Source organism: Malus sylvestris, chromosome 16 (assembly GCF_916048215.2).
Source record: "Malus sylvestris chromosome 16, drMalSylv7.2, whole genome shotgun sequence".
NCBI classification, from domain to species: Eukaryota; Viridiplantae; Streptophyta; class Magnoliopsida; order Rosales; family Rosaceae; genus Malus; species Malus sylvestris.
Genome location: NC_062275.1, coordinates 20,106,446 through 20,118,463, shown reverse-complemented (window position 1 = coordinate 20,118,463; position 12,018 = coordinate 20,106,446). Strand labels below are relative to the sequence as shown.

The window sequence follows — 12,018 nt, the reverse complement described above, 5'->3', positions numbered from 1 at the left end:
CCCTCCTAGCCAGCCTAGACCCACCTAGACACCCGCCTAGGTTGCGACTTACTTAGACAAAAAATAGATAACTTTCATTTTGCATTTTTTAGAAAAAAAAATTGTAAGAGACTTGTTGAATACTTAAATAAACACACATTATATGCTTGTTCCCCATGTTTTCATTATGTTTCAATACTTCATAATATATATATGTCATTTTATTTTGTAATTTATAATGTAATTATATGTATTTTAAGTATAAACAGACACTTATTTATGTGAAATATAACAAATTTACTTAAATCCCTCTAGTCCGTCTAAGCCCCGCCTAGGCGTTAGGCCCCAGCCCGCCGCCCGACTAATGTCTAACGTCTCTTAGAACCTTGCACATGAGTAATTTAATTCAATAGGATACTATTAAGAAAACATTAATTGATACCAAGATATACCTTGAATGCCTTGAATATTAGGATACTATTAGGCAATTGTTTAAAATAAACAATTAGAGAACCTGAATAATTACTAGCTATGTATTGGAATGCCGTCCTTAGTTATTGATTAAATCTTCAAACCAAAAGCCGGATTTTCCTTGTCATCACATTATTCATTGTATATAATTTCAATGCATACATAATTGTTTATTTATAATATATAAGTTGGTTTTGATATATATATATATATATATATATATATATATATAATACATACATACACACATAATATATATATATATATATGTATGTATGTATGTTGATGCAGGAGGCAGACTTGAATGAATTAAAAAATTGTATTTGCCTTGTGCATTTGAAAAGAGTGATTTCTCCTTCTAAAATCAAGCATTTGGCATGGTCGTCTGAGTGAATCCACGATTAGTGACGTGAGCAAGCTTTGTTGCCCCTGGTTGAGCAAATCACAGGTCATCTATCCCTCGTCTCCTCGAGAACCCTTGGCTTCTCCTACGTCATGTGTATTGTCTTGGGAAAATTACAAGAAAATTATGACATTCTTCTAAGAAGCACATAGACAATTTAAAAAATAATATCCACATTTGTACTCATCTTTTTCATATTCTTGGACTTTAAACTTTTCTTCGTGGTCATGGAGCTCATCTTCATTTATGTACTCCGTGCTCTCTTTGTTAGATTTTTGTCGATGAGAGCATGGGCAACTTTGAGAGTGTGTTTACAAATCGGGGTTGGAATGTAGAGAAACGGAATTGCACTCCTCGCAAAGTATTCTGGCGTTTACCAACAAGTAGGAAATCATAAATTATGTAGGGCCCACCCAATATCAGGAGTTCGATTCCTTAATATCTCGAATTGGATTACCTCTATAGGGGTAGTAATTGGACTCCGTGGTAGAAGGTTACATCAGGAATCAAACTTTTCTACCCAAAATACCCATTTGCACTCACTCCCCTCCATGTGTGTTTCTCTCACAGCAAATACACCTTAATCGCAATCTGGAACGATGCCTCAACAACAACTGTGATTTGGAACAACGAACGCCTTAATCGTCATTTCACAAATTCAATTGAGAGGAAAATTGTGATTTGCAGCGGGCCACTGAATGGAAGGAACGATCTCCTTATCACTTTCGCTCTGTGAAAACTATTTTTTTGGTTTTTTTTTGTTAAAAAATTTCTATTGATGTGATAGGTTGTGGCGTCCTCTTGAGATTGGATGGGGGTTCTGGATAAATACCCCAAGCTGCGGGGTGGGGGTTCTGAATACTATGGACTAAGGGTTCTGTAATTAAAGACAGAAAATGGAGGAAGAGGAGGAGGAGAAAGAAGAAAGAGAAAATTAATGCGTGATGATGTGGGGAAGATGATGATATAAATTTAATTATCCTATTTATTTCCTCTCCTATTTATTTTTTACATTTTTTTTATTTATCCTATTATATAAATTTAATTAATTAGTATGAAAATATTTTATTTATGTAAGGGCAATATAGTAATAAACTTAGTTTTCATTTCAATTGAAGTGAATTAGTAAACAACTTATATGGACTCAACATAATTCCTACTCTTATTCCAGACAGTTTTAGTAAACAACTTCAACATGAATCTGATTCAGATTCCACCTCATTTCAATTCCTCCTCAATTCAATTCCTCTCAATTTGATTACGGATTAATAAACGCGCCCTGAAAAGATTGAGATAGAAAAAGGACTTTCCCCTTCCACATCTTGGAATGAATTCCCTTGAAATATAATGACTTGTTGAGATCTCCAATATTGTCGAATGACTTCTTAGGTGCAGGCTCCATGAATTGAATATCCTTAAAATTGCTTGAATCTCCTTAAGAAGCATGCTGACAATTAGGCTGAGGCACGAGTATCTCGCTCTCTTTAAGGAGTTCAAGCTCACTGCAATTTGACAACGTCCATGAACCAATGCAACAATATATCCCTTGATATGTCCAATCCAAGATACAACAGCCCTGGATCGTTGTGTGACTCAAACCTATTTGCACACAATGAAGAGTCCAAAGCTCCACCACACGAACACCTTTATTTGGCCAATAAGTAACAATAAAAAAAGATGGAGAAAATTGACAATATAATAGTTGTAGAAGATATTGGTTAGTGAATAATATAAGTTTATTATCACCATGAGTGAATAGGGTAATAAACATAAAACAACAAGGAAAGAGTTACAAAGTTGCATAAGAAGGTTAAAAGATTGAATTTGAATTTCCCACTAACAACAAATAATAACAATCATCTTAGTTTCCGAATAACAAATAGTTAATTTATTTAATACGAGCATTTGCCTATACACTTTATGTGTATAAACACATTGTTTTTAGAAAATGAGGAGAGAGGGAGAGAGGGAGAGAGAGCACGTGGGGGAGTGGGAGGTTTTTGTTTTCAGTTTTTTGTTTTTTTTTTTAATATTGGAGGTATTCAATAAAAACATTAAACTTTAGACTTGTGAAATTACATTATAGCCCATCGTTTTTTTTTTTTTGTGATAGAAGTCTAATTTGTCTTTTCACCCTTTTTTGGTTGACAAAAAGGATTTTATTAGTTAGTAAAGATTAAGAATGCACCAACATATTGTTACAAGATGGTTGTAGTCTGTTAGTATGAGAGTACGCTTCCTCTTTTATCTTCATTCATTTCAAACAATATCAATCAATAAGTTTGATCTTTTTCTAAATTGTTTCTATTTTAACATAAAATCATCATTGAATATGGCTGATCGCCCGTTAATAGATGGTGAATTTGATCTGCAACAATATATCTTTTTGAAAATTTACTTCTCTATTTTCTACAAAGTTCTCCGAGTGCTCCTTGAAATTACTTGGTTTGTTTTATGCATACTAAGTGTTTATTCTTCAAACTATCTATCTAGATGAAAATGAACAAAAGATAAGTTTGATATCATCATCAAATGCTAGCTAAGATGAAGTTTTTCCATCATTTCAGTATAACAGATGTAACCGGTACATGGGATTTGTGCGGTAGATGTCGCCGATACATGAATTAGTACAAACTTTATCAAACTAATTGAGGATTATAATATTAGTATTGGTTGGATTTTAAAAGATGACAAAGTTATTGATTACAGAATATTTCCGATCTTATACCTTAACCAAGTCAAATGTTGGTGCTCAGGTAATAAGTTGTAAAGTCATATGGGTCCCAGGGAATACCATCGTAAGTTCTCACTCAATACCTTTACTTTAAACACCTTTTAGATAAATACAACAATAAAAAATCTATATATTCTGTATTATTAATTTGAAAAATCATGATATCGATAATTCCTGTTACATGTAATTCATTTCACAAGAAGGAAAGATGCATCATTCCTTTAGCCTCAAAAACAACTTTTCCTTGGGTTCTCTTACATAAGTGAAGCATTTGGTTTTTTGTGGCTAGGCTCAATGCATCTATATTTTGGTAATTGACTACTTGAGCTTTTTCTTCTTTTTGTGATGATTATTATTGAGTAATAAAACATTGAATAATTGTTGAACTCGTCTGCGATCATCTTAATTGATTAACTAGTTGATAAATCAATTAGGTTGTGATCAAGGATAATATCGCCGCCTCACGAGTGCGTTATCTGGACAGTCTGCAAGTGCACGTATTTGCTGGGATGCATAACCCTTTTTTGAAATCTAAATAGGTAAATTAACACCTTGGGTTAATTAGGGTTTGGAAAACTTAGAGGCAAAGCTTGTCTGGCCTTGTTCCTTTACGAAATCCACTTGGACCCAAATTGGCCTTTGACTTGTCAAAGATGCCAGAGGCCGACTCATCAGCATAGAGGATTTTAGAAAGAGTAAATTGTACAAATGGTCCCTCAACTTTAATCAAATTGGAGCAATGGTCCCTCAACTAAAAATCCATTACCATTGGTCCCTCAACTTATCAAAATGTGTAGCTATAGTCCTTTTTATCAATTTTGTCAAAATTTTGTCAAAATAAGCTATGTTGGAATGACCATTTATATAATTAGGGTTCATTAACTCATCAAAGTGTATAATTATGGTTCTTTTTGTCAACTATGTCAAAAAATTTGTCAAAACGAGTTATATTGGAAGGACCATTGCTACAAGTGGGTTAAAGTTAAAGGACCATTTCTCCACTTGAATTAAAGTTCAGGGACCAATGGTAATGGATTTTTAGTTGAGGGACCATAGCTGCACGTTTTGATAAGTTGAGGGACCAAAGGTAATGGATTTTTAGTTGAGGGACCATTGCTCCAATTTGATTAAAGTTGAGGGACCATTTGTACAATTTACTCTTTTAGAAATTAAAGTAATGCTAGAGAGATCAATTTTTTAAAATTAAATTTGCAAACTAAATTATGTAGTTGTAGATGATTGGATTATTAACTAAATATCGATTAACGTGTTTGTTTCTTATTGGTAACACATCATTTGGTTTAAAAAATTTAGTCTTTGTAGCATTACTCTAGAAATTAACAAAGGGAAATGCTAAAAACTTTCTTAAAAGTGAGACTGTTTTTTGGTTTTCTGTCACCTTATATTTTTTGCACAAATTTTCGTGTCAACATTATAAAATATTGTGCCAAAAACATAATTAAGATAACGGAGAGTTCATAAATAGTCTCACCTTAAGAGAGTCTCATTAGCTTCCCTCATTAACAAAATAATTGTCTTGGTTAAGTTAGTTTTGGGTAACCACCCATAAAGTTTGGGATTGCAATCCCTCCAAAGAATTATTTTCTGGAAGGTAATTACCAAGTCGGCTCCAAGTAGCTACACAATGCTTGGTGAAAGAAGGAAGAATGAAAGATCTATACATTCAAGTAAAGGGTAAATCGTCAAAATGGTCCATAAGATTTGCATAACTCAACACTTTAGTCCCTAAGATTCCAAATCAATAAAAGTGGTCCCTGAGATTGTCCACCATCTATCATTTTGGTCCTTCTGTTAAAAACTCCGTTAAGTGTCCCAGAGCTCTTGGCCCGAAGTTTGGGCAATTTTCAAAGCTTCGTAACTCAATCGTTTCTTAACCAAATTCGTCCCATAATATATCAAAATGAAGATAGAAAGTGTAGAATAAGATTATACCTATTTCGAAGCCCAATGGTTGCCGGAGATTGCCGGAGATTGCCGGAAAATAGCCTTAAAGTTGACTGGTCCGAGTGAAAACTTGAAAACTCGCCGGAAATTGGGTAAATTTTAAACGTTCATAACTTCTTCAATACTTAACAAAATCAAGTGATTCAAAAACGAAAATCATACTTCTCGACGAGACGAAAAGAATGATACCTTTTTTGACGGCTAACTTGCGGTGGTTTGGCCGGAAAATGGCTCAAAAGTGGCTGCTTGGCCTCGAGTTAGCCGTGGTACCATTCTCTTCGTCTCGTCAAGAAGTATGATTTTAATTTTGAATCACTTGATTTTGTTAAGTATTGAAGAAGTTATGAACGTTTAAAGTTTACCCAGTTTCCGGCGAGTTTTCAAGTTTTCACTCGGACCAGTCAACTTTGAGGCTATTTTCCGGAAATCTCCGGCAACCATTGGATTTCAAAATAGGTATAATCTTATTCTACACTTTCCTATCTTCATTTTGATATATTATGGGTCGAATTTGGTTAAGAAACGAATGAGTTACGAAGCTTTGAAAATTGCCCAAACTTCCGGCCAAGAGCTCTAGGACACTTAACGGAGTTTTTAACGGAAGGACCAAAATGATGGATGGTGGACAATCTCAAGGACCATTTTTATCGATTTGGAATCTCAGGGACCAAAGTGATGAGTTATGCAAATCTCAAGGACCATTTTGGCGATTTACCCTTCAAGTAAATGACTTAGAGCAAATGATACTCAAATCATTCAACAAAATAGACTACAAATTTTTGAACTAAAAGGAATCTATCTTTACTTGTTTCATTTCTTTTGCCTTATCAAAAGACCACTTGAAACCAAGACCTTAGAGATTTAGGAAACCTTCCATTAGTCTACCAATTAGAATTTGCTCTGCTACTTTCACTTTTGCATTGTATCAATTTACCAACCTTAAGACAATTAGTCTCTTTGGTTGTAACCCCTTGCAAGGAAGCATCTTTAACCCAATCTGATGGTCTCATATATGCTTGGCAAACGGATCGTGTTTGTCATGTTTCGTGTCGTGCTCATGTAACACATGTTATCTTAACAGATCATGTCATGTCATGCCCGTTATCTTAATGGGTCCTTAACAGGTTGGGTCACTTTACCCAACAAGTAAAATAACCTGAACCGTAATGACCCGTTAAGAAAAATATTTTTTTTCCTTAAATTTGCACATACCACATTACCACATAAATATTATTTCAAAACATAACAACACATTTGTCGTTAAGTACTACATCTACATTACAAAATAAGAGCTTAATAAAAAAAGCACCAATACACTACTAGTCTACTACAAAATATCAAATGTGCAAGGGTATGCAAAATGAATGATTTTTTCTTTTCAAAGTTGTGAAGTTTTTCTCAGAAGTTAAAACCTTGCCAATGAAACTCAAAGATTGCATTTTATTCCTTTTACAAAATTCTTCAATTTTCATTGATCACCATGGGGAAATTGTATTGGAACTTTGGCTTGATCTATTGCCTTCAAGAGTTATGTTGATGATGTTTTCAGTAAGGTTTTCCACATCAAAACTCTCTTCCGCATAAATTAAGTATAGAAAAACCAAATATTATAAACCATTCAAATTATAAGAAGTTTACCAAAATAATTATGAGAAGAAATAAAACAATAGTACTATACCATATAAAATTATATTACCTCATTTTTTCCAAATTTAATTATATATATATATTCTTAGGGGTATAAAATTAATAAATTAATATTTTGCTTATCGTGTATAACCATTCACGTGTATGCCCAGACCAACCGTTATCTTAATAGGTGCTTATTGGGTTATCCGATAACAACCGGATTCATTATCGTGTCGACCCAATAACCTGTTAATTTCGTGTCGTGTCGTGTCGTGTCATGTCTTGTCGGGTTAACGGGTCATGTTAAAAATTACCATGCCTAGTCTCATATCTAATCTGAAAGTTAGCCCAACAACAACTTCGTCACGCACAAATCGTCGCGCAAAGGAAGTAAAAGTAGGATTTGCACGACGAAGAAATAACCTGTGACGCGCAAAAGGCCTTTGCGTGACGACCATGCTTGCATCGCGCAATCCCTTTTTTCCTTTTTTTTTTTTGACACAATATTTTTTTATTTAATTTTTTATAAATATTTTAATTAAATTATAAAATAATTAATAAACCAAGAAAAAAGTATTTAATTATAAAATATTTGAAAATGTACATACAAGATGTCCGAACATAAAAGAAAAAACTACAAGTAGTCTGGATATCGGTTGGGCGAAGTGGTTAGGAGGTCGAAGGTGGAGCAAGATCAGGTGCTGGCACTGGGATTTGGATGCCGGACATCTATAAGGCCCATAAGATCATACTCATCTTCTCGTCCTGGGCGCCGGTAATTAGAAGGTTGAGAGGTCCCAAGTGTGATCAGAAGGCTCCGCATCACAACGGTGCCGGTGAGGCCACCGTGCATTGAGCGGCTGAACCGACACTGATGACATCGATGATGCGAGCACCTGGGACGCCCTAGGAGTAGCCTCAGTAAGGGGTGTAGGCTCCCCAATCAATGGAGCACTCACAGTTGTAGCAATAGGTGCTGAAAATGCGAGAGGCACATTGGTCACACTCTGACAACAAATGATCAACTGCAACATCTATACACTTTTTGAACCATAAAAATTAGAAAAATTGACCGAAAACTTATGGAAGCAAAGAAGGAGACATAGTACATTAACTAAAAGGAAGACGGTATCAAAGAGAATTCTTCACCTCAGTCATCATTTCACCAAGCTGCCTTACAGTAACTTCATTGTGAGGGTTGCCTACATTGAAGATGTGACCATTGGCCCTAGCAGGATTTCCTGAGGAAAACATATCACATTACTGAGCAACTTTTGCATGCTAAATAAAAATTTGACCAAAAGAGATTTTTATTTTCACTTACGATCATCAACATAACAGCTTCAATAGCATCCTTTATGTAGACAAAAGTTCTATGAGATTGGCCGCCATGTACAAGCTTGAGAGGCTCACGGCAAAGAAGATTCTGTAACAGATGAAAGCGGAGCACGATCACAACACATACTGAAATACCAAATAAATAGGGAATGCTACAATTATTATCTGACATACATTACTGAAGAATGCAAGAACTCTTGCAACACCCTCACTTGGGCCATCAATGCCAGGAATGAAATCCATCCTAGGTCCAATCCAGTTAAAGGGTCTCACAATGGTAAATTGAAGACCATTTTCCGCACCATATAAAAGTAGAACAAAGAAATGACTAGCCATAGATCAGCCTCTCGATCAATTGCCTTGCACATGCATAGGACCATCTCTGCTTCTCAATAGATCCAAAAATGAGGGGGATTTATCTTCTTTAAGCACATAGTATGCAGGATCCTATGAAAACATAGCACGCAAGAAGTAAAGTTTCCCGTTAACAAAATCAACAAACTTCAATGCAACTTATTGCATCGATCAGTGACTCAATCTGAAGAAGTCACATTACACAATGAAAACAAAGAAATGCATCATATCCAAAGAAAAACCATTAAATAATGTTCTGGATCTACAATTTACGTACTCTAATTAGTATTAGATCCCATGCTACACGTTTAAGCAAATGGGGATAATGCCATAAGATCAAATAATTGTAGATCCCGATTATAATTACGCAATCAAACCATTTAAATAATCCAAATGAAGAACTTTGTGATAAAACAAACACCAACAAAGGCACAGATCTGAATAGTGTCCAACAAAAACAAACAAAACAATAAATAAAAGAAAATTAAAAAGAAAGGAAGAGAGGGGATACCTGACGAAGAGGGCTATCTTTAGGAAGATAGCTTCCAATGATTTTCCCATACACTTCACACCAATTAACATCCTCGTAACCGCAACCTCCCTATGACACACACACACACGAGTAGAAAACTCAATCATTGTAGATCAGAAGCACAGAAAAAATCGTCAACTTATAGTCTTATACTGAACATCAGAGAGATGTGAGAAACAAGAGATGCATTCTATTTTCAATATTGCCCCGCAATATTACACCATACTTATACAATCCTCAAATAGCTACAACTCATTCTTCATCTCATTCTATAAATAACCAAATTTATTAAATCGAGGATCTACTATGTGGTGATAGCTATCACATAAATATTAGCCCCTGCAGAATAGATGCACATTAAACTAATGTTTCTCTCATACAACAGGAAGACTTATAAAACCTCACTTTTAACTATTAACCAGAAACTTCGGCATCATTGTCAGACTTTTCTAGTTTTGTATTCTTTCTCTTCCTAATAGTTTATTAGAGTTTACATAGGTTGGCTGAAAAAATTGCATAGGTTGTTTATGGTAAATATCCAATAACCAACTAGCTCTCGGTCTAGTGGTATATCCCTTCCCAATGTAGGTACAACATAATGAAACAAAGAGGTGTTTCATAATGATCTAATTTCACATTTATAGAATCCCCCACCCCCATCTAATTAAAATGAAAACAAGAAGAATAAAATAGTAATTGGTCATCCAACACATAAAAATGTTCCCATTACATGCAGTAATATTAAAGAGGACTAACAATAAACGTCGTCCCAGCATCTGTTCAGAAGGCATTTAGAAATAAACAAACCTTGATCAAATTAAGCAAAATAACTGGGTGCCATATCTCATTGCCATATCTCATTGCCATGTCTTCGAAATGTAGTTTGGTAGCTTGATATGTGGGGTCATATCTCTGTACTAAAATCATAATAAAAACATGCAAAAAATGATTAATTCCAATTACCCTTGTAACAATGTGTGTGAAATGTAGCATATGATTCAGAACGAATGAAATTAATATGCATCACATAGTGTTCTTACATATAATATCAGGCTTAAGACTAAATCTTGAAGCTTCTTGTGACCCGAAAAGGGGAATCGAGCCACGCATCTGGACAACAGAACTCATTTTTCCTTTTGCATGAGCCAGCTTCTTCATCGAGGATTATCTGCTGTGTCTCAACATCATTTGCAACTCTTCCCCTATAATTCACTACCCTTTTCAATTAACTGCAACACAATCGAAAACATGATTAATACAACAAGAAACTTCTGTATCTCAAAACATTACCCAAGCTAATAACAGTGAAATTTCACCCTCAAAACAAAAGACTTAAACCTTTTCTTAAATTAAAGAAAAATGTATTGCTGAAAAAATTTTGACTTTTGTTTCTATATGCCATGTGGACAGCTATGTGAATAATTAGAAGAAATGAAGATGGTGTGGTGTGATATTCAAACTACAACATACCGTGTTCCTGCGAAATGCCGAGAGTGTCTAGAGACCAGTGAAACACTGAACCAACCGCTTGTTGTTTTCGGAGCAGTACTTCACCTAACAAAAATTAGTCACAAAAACAAAAAGAGCAAAATTTTAGAAAAACCCACATCAAATCTCACATCAACTTCAATCAACTCCCACCCCACCAACCAAAAATCCCAAATTTCGCAATCAAATTTCACCATCCCAAAAACCCAAAACAATAAACGAAATGCAGCAGCTGAAAACCCACCACCGGCAAAGCATCGATGAAGTTGTTGTAGACGGTGTCGAGCGGGAGGGTGTTGTAGTCCGCCGGAGTACAGATCGCCAAAAATACCCACATATCCAAACCATTCAAAAAACAAGAAAATTATGCAAAATCAAGATAAATACTCAAAATTAAGCAAAAAATCGCCATGAAGAAACAAAAATTAAAGAAATGGGTTGTGGCTGCTATCTTCCTTCGTCTTTGTCTTCGTCTAACGAAATGGGAGGAAAGAGCGAGACGGAGTGAGAGAGAGGGCGAGATGAGCGAGTGGGAAGAGAGAGACCGAACGGACTCTCTGCCTGGGCTCTTTTGGGAAAATTAAAAAAAAAACGCGCCTATTTTTTCCAGCCAAATTTTAAATTGCGCAACGCTTTTACAACTTCGCGCAAAGTGGTTTTGCACAACAATCGTGTCATAACGTCGCACAAGTTATATTTTTAAAAAAAAAATTATTATAAAACGTATTTAAAATATGACTTTATTTCTTTCAAAATCAGGTTTTTTTACATAAAATCTACAATAATTATTTTTTTAACAAAAACCCTATCCGAACTACAATAATAAATTTAAAGCTACTTAATAAATATACATACGATTCAATTTCTTAAGTGTTATACGTATAAAATAAATAAATTTAAAGTTACTTAATAAATAAATAAATATATATATACATATACCATTCAACTTGATGGGATACGCATTCTACAAAATTAATTTCAACAGTCCAACCGTCAAACTTGTTTTTACATACTTCGAGATCGCATCGCAAAAAAATAAAAATAAAAAAATGAAAAAACATTTAGAGATCAAACAAAACTTGACCCTATATGAATACAATGAATGAATTTGATCTTCAATTTAAA

General features: G+C 34.6%; 1 pseudogene; it reads right to left on the bottom strand.

Moving 5' to 3' along the window:
• Nucleotides 1-7,739: 7,739 nt before the first annotated feature.
• Nucleotides 7,740-11,499, bottom strand: LOC126607817 (UDP-D-apiose/UDP-D-xylose synthase 2-like; annotated as a pseudogene).
• Between the last annotated feature and the right edge of the window lie 519 nt (nt 11,500-12,018).